This window comes from Meles meles, chromosome 2 (assembly GCF_922984935.1).
Source record: "Meles meles chromosome 2, mMelMel3.1 paternal haplotype, whole genome shotgun sequence".
NCBI lineage: Eukaryota > Metazoa > Chordata > Mammalia > Carnivora > Mustelidae > Meles > Meles meles.
In genome coordinates, this window is record NC_060067.1 from 57,516,020 (window position 1) to 57,528,585 (window position 12,566).

The window sequence follows — 12,566 nt, forward strand, 5'->3', positions numbered from 1 at the left end:
AAAGATGCAGCTCCAAATTGACTTTCAATGTTCACTTTTAAATAAAAAATTTCACCACGCCAGGTACCCTATCACACATATACAACTGATTTATATGAAGTTCAGCTCACTGTAGTTATAAGTGCATACATATGTATATTACATCATTATATCTGCTTTAAAAATTACTTCTCTGGTAATACTTTTAAATAATACTATTGTTGTTCTATGTGTGGTCTAGAAGATCATTTCCTGGAGTCCATAGCATTAAGATTAGAACCTTCTGACTTTAACCAGAACCCAAATGAATGAACCTTCTCAATTAACTGCTTATTCTTTCTTCTGCACCAGACTTCTAAAAGAAGAGAAGCTAATAATTACAGATTTGTCAAAGACTATTTTAAGGAGCTGTTGAAACTTCTGAATCTATAGACTTCAATCATACATGCACACATAAAATATAATACCTTGTTTGTAAGACCTAAAGACTCTTTAGAATGAAAAGTGTTCAAGCTTGGCCCATACCAGCCCTTTCACCATGTATAACGCTATTCTTGGAAGATCTTTCTCAGACATTCAGAAAATGATGACTGCAGAGATAGGAATTTCCACTGATGCCCAGATAGAAGAACACATTAGAAACATAATACTGGGCCCTCTGATGGCAATAAAAATATCTACAGGACCCATAGATATCCAGTCAACTAACAAGCCATGGTTTTCTAAAAACCCTTAAATACATAAAAATACAAAGTTGGCCATATGTACATCTTCAAGTCCTCCAGCTTTCTGGGGCCATCTTTGCTTAAAGGGAACTTACTTAAGGAGCTCTAGAATCTCTGGGAGGGCCAAGGAGTCATGTTTGGAGATTTCTAGTTATGTACACCACCCAAGTTATGCAAGGAGTCCCATCCATGTAGCTTGAAATTAATGGGAGAAATTATTAAAACTTTGTGTCATTCTTCAAATTGTAGTTCTCTTTTTTCTTTTCCAAATAATAATAAGAACTTTCTAGCCCACTCACCCCATTTTTGTCTAGCTCACAGGGAAGACAGCACTCAATTCAGAGCTTCCTGTAGTAACCCCCCTCTTCCCTTTGGGAATAGCCTAATTTATATGTGTTAAACTTAATAAAACCAGGGTGGAAATTCCAAATAAAATAATTAAATTAGGTAGAAAGCATAATATGCAGCCACAGCCAATTGCGCTAGATCCAGATATGAACATAGGCCTTTAAATAGTCCCTACATTATCAAAAACAAGTATCTTCTGCTTCACTTCTGCTAAGTCCTTGTGTCTTCTGAGGTCACCATCCCTTAAATATCCATATAACACTGTATGGGCCCCAATACCATATACTTTGGGAAACTATGTGGCCACCCTTCCCTGACACAGACACAACATGCACACACACTTTCCTCATCCTTGTGTCACTCTCTCCAGGGTACTCCAGTGAAGTCATCTCTGGTGCTCAGCACATCCTCTGATCTGTCCTCTGTCCAAGATTGTTGGCATCATGGATGCTGTTAGTGCTCAACCAAAAGGGAACTACTTTATCCAGGAGATTAAGCTTCTACCATCCCGCCTTCAGAGAAGACAGAGGACAATGACTCACTGACACAAGGGCTTAGAAAACCACAATCCTTGTCTCAAAATGGGACCAACTCTATGGGGCAATTCAGGCTCCAGATCTCCCCAGGGAATCAGTCCCAAATTAGTCCCTAGCGAGGCCATCTCCACACAGGCTTTCTTCTCTCACTCCCCTCTCCTGAGGGCACTCCTTCAATATATCACATTTCCAGCAATCCCTGTCTGAGACTCTGTTTCTGGGGAACCCAATCTGACACAGTTCAGTGTAGTAGATTTCCTCCTGAAGGAGAATGATGACCCAACATAGGACAGCAGTGATTTAGATTTGAATTCAGTGCTGTGTTGCTAAAACAAGCAGCATCAGAGTGAACAACTGCCGGATATGTTGCCCTCTTCTCTATACAGGACAGAACAAAAATATATCTATTTATTAGTTTTATAATATTTCATTCTGTCCTCTCTTCACTGCTTCCCAGGGAAGGAAATAAGCACTAAAGGAAAAAGACAGCAAATCCTGGGTGCAGGAACCCCCCAGAGTTTGACAGCTGGATTATTTAAAATGTTTCTAAAAACTCTTAAAGCAAAGACAAAGCACAGGAACCAGATAATTCAACTGTTGAAAATCTGCCCTTCTCCAGACTCATTTCTCTCATTTTCTTTCTTAAGCACTTTTGTTTTTAAAGATCTTAGTTTTATTTGTTTGAGAGAGAGAAAAACAGTGAGAGAGAGCATGAGAGGGGAGAAGGTCAGAGGGAGAAGCAGACTTCCTGTGGAGCCAGGAGCCCGATGCGGGACTCCATCCCAGGACTCAGGGATCATGACCTGAGCAAAGGGCAGTGGCTTAACCGACTGAGCCACCCAGGTGCCCTCTTAAGCACTTTCATTCATAAACAAAGAACTTTTCCCTCAATTCTTTTTTTTTAAAGATTTCATTTATTTATTTGACAGAGATCACAAGTAGGCAGAGAGGCAGTCAGAGAGAGGGGGAAGCAGGGTCCCCGCTGAGCAGAGAACCTGATGTGGGGCTCGATCCCTGGACCCTGGGATCATGACCTGAGCCAAAGGAAGAGGGCTTTAACCCACTGAGCCACCCAGATGCCCCTCCCTCAATTCTTCTAGGGACCAGAACAAGTGCTGCACACAGGAATGTGTGATGCCATGAGGGAAGGCATGTTTAAAAACAAAATGCAACTGAGTAAATTTGAAGATCAAATTGGCATTATTCGGCAATTCATGTATCACGCGGCATCCCATCCATGGAGCAAAAGGAGCTCTGAGAAAGTGTACAAAATGGAAGACTTTTAAGGGCAGAACAGGGTAGAAAAGGAAGTTTTAATATATTGGACCATTTGGAGCAAGCTTCCTTGGGGGCAAGGGCAGGGGTCTATCATGTGGATCACCTCACTAAGGCTGACCAGGTAATTCCAGGTTGACTGAGTAAAGATCACATTTCTGAGAGAAGCTGAAATTGCAGTTAGGGTAGGTATTAAGCCTTGATTTGCTGACATTGGCAAATGTCAAGTAACTTTGGGCCTATTGTCTCTTTTTCTCTAACAGGTATACAGGGATCCCATCATGAGGAAATCCTGTGGAAATCAAGGTATGCAGAATGGGATGACTTCTCCTTCATGGGAACTGGGTGGCGTGGGGTGCACATTCACATTGAGAGTGCAGCTGGGTTACGTTGGAGGGATGTGCAAATTGCCACGGGACTACAGAAGGCGAAACGACCAACATGACTTGGTGCTGAGGAGGGGGAGGTCGGGAAAGTTTTCACAGCGTATAGGACATCATATCTGAGTCTGGAAGGATGGGAGGTGGATTACCAAGGAGGAAAAGAGAAAGAAGGAAATCCCAGGGGAAGAGCCCCCAAGACAGAGAGATGGGGACCCAGATGGCCATGGAGCAGAGTGCTGCAGAGACACGGCAGGAGGTGACACTGGGCAGATAACCTGGAGTCTTGAGGAGGTCCAAAGCATCATGAACAGTGTTCTGGGGGGAAGTGCCTTGTTAGTACAGAGGTAGTACAGAGAGCAATCTGCCCAGCATGTGGGGAATAGTGAAATTGAGAGAGAAAGGGAAAGAGAGAGAAATGAGAAGGTAGTGAAACCAGTTAGGAGGCTTTTGAAATTTCTCTAAGGCTTATTGTGTATTTGTGACATGCTAGGCACCATTCCAAGCATTTTCCACGTTTGATTTCACTTAATCCTCACTATGACTGAAGGTCACAAATGCTATTGTACATCTCAAGTGGCAGGAGGAGACAGAAGCTCAGGGGGTTAGGGCACTTGCCAGGGGGTCAAAGCTAGTAAGTACAGAGTGAGGAAGGAAACCCAGGGAGTCTGACTCCAGAGTCCACAGGCCTTTCCGCCACCACCCCCCCCCCCCCCCCGTTGAAATCTTCCAGGAGGGACATGTGGAAGGACTCTCCTAGGACAATAGTAGCTGGGATAGCTGGGGTACAAAACAAAGGATGTCTTCAGGGTCAGTACAGGTGAGGCAAAGAGATAAGGACAACTAACCGTGGTTTGTAGTGTCAGTGAACCAAGGAGAAGGGATTGGAATTCATAAGAGAGGGTGCAACAGCTTCAGGGGTGAAGGTATGCCACATTTGTTTAGAGAGCTTGGGAGACATCTGGTGAACCACTGGGAAATGTTTGACATGCTCTCAGTCTCTCCTTCCTCCCTCCCACATTAAGATATCATCTCCATCTTCTGCAACTGGGTATTGTCACTCTTGCACTGTCCTCTGTTCTACAGAAGTGTCTTCTCCAGGAAGATGTGCAACATTGTGATTCCATAAAAAAAAATAGATATGTGGTCTTCATCCTGGTTCTGGTGGCACAGAGTTCCTAAAACTGTTGGAATTTCCTAAGTGATGAGAATATTAAAGGTGCCTTTTTATATATGAGTTAGGTGTCTTTTGGAAAGTACCTAAGGATGGGGGCTGGTTGGGAGGGGGAAAAAAAACCATATGATTAGAGGGTTGGGACTTCCAGTCCTACTCCCCACCCCTGACTGCCAGGGAGGGGAGAGGGGCTAAAGGTGAGTCAGTCACCAATGGCCAATGGATTAATCAAGTACACCTATGTAATGAAGCAGCCATAAAAACCCAAAAGGAGTCGGGTGGCTCAGTCAGTCTCTTTTCATCTCTCCCTTATACCCTCTCCCCCTACTCTTCTGCCTGCACTATTTGTTTTTATTAAAACAAAGTCAGTGACAGATAAAGAAGACTATTCATTGTGCCATTATTTATAACAGCAGGATAGAAACAATCCAAATGTTTACCAATAAGAGACTTATGAACTATGATATGTTCCCACAATTCTGTATATTCAGCCTTTAAGGCATGAGGAAGTTTCCTATGCACTTACTTACAGATACAAAGATGAATTGTTATTTGAAAAAGCGAGGTACAAATTGCTAAGTCATATGCCACCTCTCATATATGTATTCTTATATTTACAAAAAGAAATGCTAGAAGAGCAAACCAGAAACAAAATTAATTCCGTGTAGACAGCTGAGGCAAACAGGGTGGAGAGCACCAGGATGGACACTAGAGTGCCCCGCGTAGAACAATGTAATTCTGGCTTTAGAATCACATAAATGTTATACATATTCAAAGCATAAAATTACATGTAAAAAAAAAGCAATGAAAATATTTCATACAGAAATCAGAAGGAGCTATTTTCCAGAAGCAATCCCCCAGGAGAAATCAAACCACAGTGTTCGGCCCTCTGAATAAAGTCCCCAAGTCGGGGAACCTATGAGTGCCTGGTCAAGCCTCTAACTGACTTTCCCACAAGACGGGTGTCAGATGGGAGGGAAGGACAGCAGCAGGGAAAAGATGGAGAATGGGCAGAGAAGGAGACATAGTTTGACTCAGGGTGAGAATGGCCAAGAGGAAGGGCCGAGAGGACAGGAAGGGAGGAACCCTGTGGACAAGACACTGCTTCCCCAAACCACCCCTCCCCCAGCCTGCAAAATCTTCTCCCTCAGTCTTGCCTGAAACCTTTGTTATTCACTGATACTTTCTTCAGTTAAAAATATTTTTTCTAAATATTTGGAGGAGGCTATTTAGCAGTTTTGCTTCTGTGGCAGGATGCTGTTTTATCACCCTGAATGGTGTCTTTTTCCTCAGGGTGTGGGTGTGCTCCTCCCTCTAACCCCGCTCCCTGCCCCCACTGGAACAGGAGGCAGCTGTTTGTTCACAGGGGAGCAGATGTGGAAGGGTAGACGATAAGAGCCTGTCTGGCTAACGTCCACCACCCCACACCCACCCCACCCTAGGAAGGGGTGAGGAAGAAGGAGGAAATGACATCTGGGGTCCTGAGAACGAGAAGATCCAGCTATCCTTCCAGGCAGGGACAGGAAGACTTGTGCCAGGAATGGTTAAATGGCTGGGACCCTCTGGGTTGGGGGACAGAAGCAAACCAGCCCCAGTCCTGTGCTCCAGGCAAGATACAGAAACAGAGTGTGAGTGCAGAAGGAGCTTCAGGGACAGCGAATAAAGATTAAAGGAGCGCCCATACATTCTTTGGCAGAGGACAAGATTCAGGAACTACAACACACATCACAGAGAGAAAGAGAATGGTGGCGGGGGGGGGGGGGGTGGAGGCAGAGTGAGGGATTCCTCCCCTTTTCTTTTTCCAACACTCAGCCATGATGTGATGTAAACTTAGTCTTATATTGGCTTACAGATCATTTTACTGTACTGTTTACTTCACACTTCAGTTTGGGAGATGAAATGTATGCCCAGTACCTCTGATTCTTTCTCCACCTAATTAGACGTGCTTAGACCCCCATGGGAATAGCAACTTGGTGCACAGAAACAAAAGCAGGGTATCTCTGGCTTTCCCAGGGCTCCCCCAGACCCTGGCTGACCCACTTCAGTGTCCCATCCACAACCAGGGTGCCGGTGCTGGGACCCAAAGGCAGCAGCCTGTCAGTGGGTCAGAAAACAGCAAAGCAAGCCAAGTCAGAAGCTTGGAGAACTTGTCTGGGAGGGATGCAGACCATGACCGCTCAGTCCACCTTTATTTAATTCATGTGCCCAGAACTAAATTCCACAGAGGTCAGAAAAATACACTTGACTCAAGAACGGCCAACAGAATTGTCCTGCACTTTGTCCTGAAGGCAAACAATAAAAGTAGGGGTCAGCACGGGATGGGGATAGGGTGGAAGGGGATACTAGCTAAAAATAGGAAAAGATTCCAAGAGAATGCACTTTCTTTAATGTCCTGAAAATTTAGGAGCTGATCTTGGTTGCTACGTAAGGAGACGGGTTTTCTTTATGGTAATCACAGGCTTGGAACCTAACCACCTTCATAAACAAAGTTAACCTTCAGAGCTGTGTGAATTGGCAGGCGAAACAACTGCATTGGGATAAGAAGTGCACTTTTCATATGTCGAATACCTCATAAGATTGCTATAGATTCTACAAAAAAAAAAAAAAAATTAAGGCACTCTACGAGTCCCTGCTTACCTAGATGAACTGGTTCTTTACCTTGCCCACCTTTCACACAGTATTGCAACAACTAACTCACCTGCTGGATTGTGAGCTCTGAGGGTGCTGGGACATTGTCTTTTCATATTGTAACCTCACTGCTTACCATAGTGCCTGGTGCTAATAAGTGCCCAACAAATTCGAAGGGAAGAGGTGGATGAATGGCTAGATTGGAGCTCAATAGATGGAGAGAGGGTGTGTGCATTGGCTACTGCCCCATTATTTGGGAGGTAACCCAAGTTTTGCCATAATACGTGCTGACAAACGGAAGGAGCAGGGAATGGGTGGGGTCATTATAGAGCGTCGTTTTTTCTGTTTTATCTGCCCTTATCTACTTACAGATGTAAGTAGATGTGGTAAAAACCCCCACCTCATAATTGTAGAGCAAGGATATCACAACATCTCTTATGTCGTGGGCCATATGCAGCAGCAGAACATTCTCAAAAGTAGTAGTATTCAAGGGTCAGGGCAGGAGATCTTATTGTGGATTTAGAAACAATACTTAAGATCCTCCTGACTAAGAACTGTAAGAGGTAAGTAAGTATTTAAAATAGTTCATGGTAGAGCTCCGAGTCCAGCCAGAAATCAGGATTAATTAGGACACCAAAGTAGAAGCCCAGTTGGATGGGCCGATTTATGATGGCTACATCTTGTGGGGCACATGGCTGATGACTCACTGGATATCAGATCCTACCCCCAGAGAGCATGACAGGCCTAAGAAGCTCTTTGGGGATCCCATTCCCATTCTCATGTATGTTCATCCTCTTCCTTCAATAGTGCTTAACCATGCTCGAAGCTCTCCTCTGCTTCCTCTCCCTGACTCCTCTCCCTCTTACCACCTTTGTCCTAACACATCTGACCACATCCTACCTTTCCTTGCTCCTAAGGATCTCTCAGTGTATTCTATCTCCCTATTCCCACTCTTAATTCCTGCTGTGGAGGCCATCATCACCGCTAAGCCTCAGCCTCTTAATGGTCATACTGATTGCCTTGACTATCCCAAACCACTCCACAGGCTGCCTAGGAAGGAGGTCTTTCAGAAAGGCAAATCTGATCCTATGTTCTTTATAGGCTCCCTCCTCCCCGTGCCTGGCTAGCAAGCTTCCTCGTGGTATGTACATTTCTTGCCTCAACCCCATAGCTGCTACTATATTAAGCCTCTCTCTGTGTCTTGACTTGCCAGACTTTCTCTGGCTCAAACGCAATGCATATCCTTTCCCTTCCACACCAGATCCTGCTACCTTCACCCCAACCCCTAGAATCCCTGTGCTAATGAATTTCTGTTCATCCTTCAAGAATTAAATTGCAATTGTCTGTTTTCTTGTCTGTCTCCTCCACTAAATTATGAAGTTGTCAGGGCAGGATCATGTCTCACTCATTATTATATTCTTAGTACCAAGTACAGTGGCTGACATGTAATAGAATCTCTCTATCTGCTAAACTGATGAATGGATCTTATTTAAGCTGCACAACAATCCTGCACAGCAGGCATCGCTACCCTTAAAGAAGCTCCAAGAAGTTAAATAACTTGTCCAAGTTCCTACAGTAAGTAAGAAGCAGTCAAGATTTAACCCATGAATTTAACTCTAAAGTGTCTGTTCTTTTTATTCCACAATGAGGTGCTTTTTAATTGCATGCAACCAAAATGCAGGTATGGGGAAACAGTTCCTACAAATATGGCATTGATAGCCAACAGGTGGGAATAATGCATTAAACAATCATTGGAACAGAGTGTTGGACTATGGGTATATAAAGAAAAAGAGAATGGCCATGGGGGAAATGGAGGAGGGGATTAGGAAAGACTGTGAGGAAGTATCAGAACTAGGGTTTAAAGGATGAGTCAGAGCTTGACTGGCAAAGCTGGAAGTGAATTCTGGGCAGATGCAGAAAACGCGTTCAGTTTTCTTATACATCAGTTGCTGCATCGAATAAGCTTAAGAAATTAATATTCTCTTTGCGTGTAGTATAGATGACAAAGCTGCCAATGTCAATTTTTCAACATTTCAAAACTCTGAAGTGATTAAATGTATAAGAGTTTAAGTGCCAGTGAGATGATTTCTCAGAAGCGGTGAGCATGATGCCGCGTCTCTCCCGGGCTGTGCCAGAGTCCTAGGGCAGGCCCTTAGGAACGTACTTCTCCATGTCTTGTACCTCACCAACCTATTCCGCCGTGTTCCAAGTGCTAATTAAAATTGTATGCTTTCTGCCAAAGCAAAAGCGCTTACATTAAAATAATAAGTGTCTAAATTAAATGGCTCAAAACACAGTCTGATTCCAAGTTGACACACAGTTCTTACCCCACACTGTAACTGTGGGGGGAGAGGGCTGAGACTCAGACATAAGATATAATAAATAGTGCTTTCTTTCTGACATTTATAATCATTCAAACAACCTACCGTGTAAAGTTTCTGAGAAGCAGCTTCCAACTCATCACCCCAGTTTATGCCTTCAATACACTGAAATGACTTAATCTGGAATTTTGACGTGAAATGGGATATTCTACATGTGGAGAATACCTTGAGTATCATTACAATATATCTGTAATTCCCTGTCAAAAAAAAAAAAAAAAGATTTCTTTGCCTTATAGCCAAACCGAACAAATTAAAAAAAAAAAAAAATGCTTGTTCTGCGGGGTGCCTGGGTGTCTCAGTCAGTTAAGCATCCAGGTCTTGGTTTTGGCTCAGGTTCTAATCTCAGGGTCATGAGATTGAGCCCCATGACAGCTTCCCGCTCAGGGGGGAGTTTGCTTGAGTTTCTCTTTCTCCCTCTCTTTCTGCCCTTCCCCCCCCTGCTCATGTGCACTCTCTCTCTCTCTCTCTCTCAAATAAACAAATAAAATCTTAAAAAAAAAAAATGTTTGCTCTGCAAATGTTACATTTAAGATACATTTTTAGAAAAAAACAATGTTGATAATACTTCTTAACTAGATATTGGAATTGGACATTGGGAAAAAGACAATACATAATAAATTCCCAGTAGATACAGACTAACATTCTAATTGTTCTACTCAACAATTATGAGTAGTAGTGCAAGCAAATCTCACTATATATGAGGCTCAAAAAAAATTGGGGGGTGTCATTCTTCAACTTGTGAACAAGGCCCAGAGATACTGATATCAACTTTTTCATCCCCTAATTCCTCATTCCACTTCAACCATTCTTGCTCATTCTTCCATCTATTCAATGCCCTGCCTCCCATTTGTTCCCTGTGATTCAGCCCTGGAATCTGAATCAGTCTGGAAGTTCCCCTCAAACACTATGGATCCTCCCCCCTCTTCACTCCATATATGCTCCTCCATCTGTCTGTGAGGCCCTTTTGTTACCTCCCTCAGCCCCATTTCCCACCTGGCAAACACATCTTCCAAGACCCATTCAATGCCACTTCTTTCTAAGCTCTCCTGGTTGCCCCAAAGCAGAATTGCCCAGTCAATTCTTTGAACAACTATGGCACCTCATTCATTTGTTTATTCTTCTCATACTGCAGTATCGTTACTTGTGGACGGGAAACACATCTCATTTATCTTCGCTACTCTAGGGCTTTGCACAGTACCTGGCACATTTAAAAAAAAAATTCAACAAATATTTGTTGAATAAGCAGTGCGAAAGTATGCTGATGAAAGGTAAGCGACTTAGGGTAAACATTGCAATTTAAAACAGGATGCTGGAATTCATCCAAAGAAAAATATTACAAACTTAAGCCAAGTCCACATTCAACTTTAGCCTAAAATAATGAAGTACCTAAAATCTCATCATCTTAGAAGTGAAAGGAAACTTTGAGACATTCTAGCCCGCTGTCTGCTGTATGGATCAAGAAACTAAGACCTGGATCTCATCTCAGGTTTCACACTCTTAAGCAGCAGCACAGAATCCTAACTCTGGCCCCTGGGCTCCAAATTTACAGCTTTCTCCATTTTACTCTGCTGTCTTTCTACCGAAGACTTTTGCTAGTCTATTGGCATCAGTTGAGACTAAATTCTAGGGTCTAGACCCAGACGAAAATTTTACCTACTTTGATGCAGACAGGCAAAAACAGATTATTTTGAGAAAACCATCCGTTAGCTAGAAACAAATGTTTGCATGGGTGAATCCACCTGTGTGTTTCTATAGGTCCCTGAAGGATTAACAGACACTGCCTATCTGGATATTTGGTTTAAAAAATTACAGACTCAGAAGAAAAATCCTTGTTATATATGTTATTTTAAATATATATACCTTTAATACAAAGAAAATTATTAGCTTTCGAGAAAGAACCCATTTATACTCTCCATAAAACAGAACACTGTCTATAAAATACCAATGAAGAGACTGCATCACACCAATTAGTCTTTCTCTGTAAAATATGATTAAAATGTTAGAAGTAAATAAATAGCAGAAGATTTAGAATGGACATTAAGTTACCCAAATCAATGACATCAATTTATTTTTGTACCTTTAATTACTTAATATGAGATTGATTTTATTGTCCACGTTGATAAACTAGAAACTGTGAAAGAGCATATAAAGCTTGTAAAAATAAAATAAAATTGCACGAAACTTCATATTGTTTAGAAAAGGGATATCTAACCACGTCAGACCATAAGTTCCAGCATAATGAACAATAAAATTGAATATTTAAAAATCGTTCATAGCACTAGAGAAGAATTTGTATACAATTGATGTGTCGACATATCTAAGTATATGGATGAAAGATCAGAGTGAAAATAAAGAGATGATTTGGGGCACCTTGGTGGCTCAGTCATTGGGCGTCTGCCTGGTCATGATCTTGGGGTCCTGGGATCGAGCTCTGCTTGGTGGAAGACTGCTTTTCCCTCTCCCACTCCCCCTGCTTGTGTTCCTGCTGTCACTCTCTCTCTCTCTCTCTCTGTCGAATAAATAAATAAACAAATAAAATCTTCTAAAAAAATCTTTAAAAAAGAAAATAAAGAAATGATAAATAATGATCAGTGCCTGAATTAGTCTCACTTTTCTTAGCAATCAAATATTTCTGTATGAATTATACATGTCAGATTTTTAACTGCAGCATATATCTGTCATCAGTGGACACATGCTTAGGGGAATGTGAATTAATTTAGTACCAGCCTGGACAAAGCATAATTAGGAGGACAGAACTGTCCCAAGAAAATAATGTTTGCTAAAAGCCAAAATATATGTTTTCTTTTTATTGCTATTTTGAAAAATTAGCCACATTATTGTTTGCCTTCACAATACACCTAAGTTATAGCAACCACACGGAAGGTAAGAGGTAAAAGTTGTTCATTATTTGAAATTGATGCTAAATTAGAAAATGTCAGAAACAACAGAAGGATTTTGCATATAAACATAAACTTAGAATATTGAAAAGGTGATAGTAGATATATATAAAAGAGCAATCTGAAAACCCAAGGCTCTGAACTCAAATGAACACATTTCTAAAACCTAGAAACCAGAAACCCTTGAGGATAATTTTGAGAATCTGAAAATCTATTATGCATTTGTAATACATTTTGGTAACA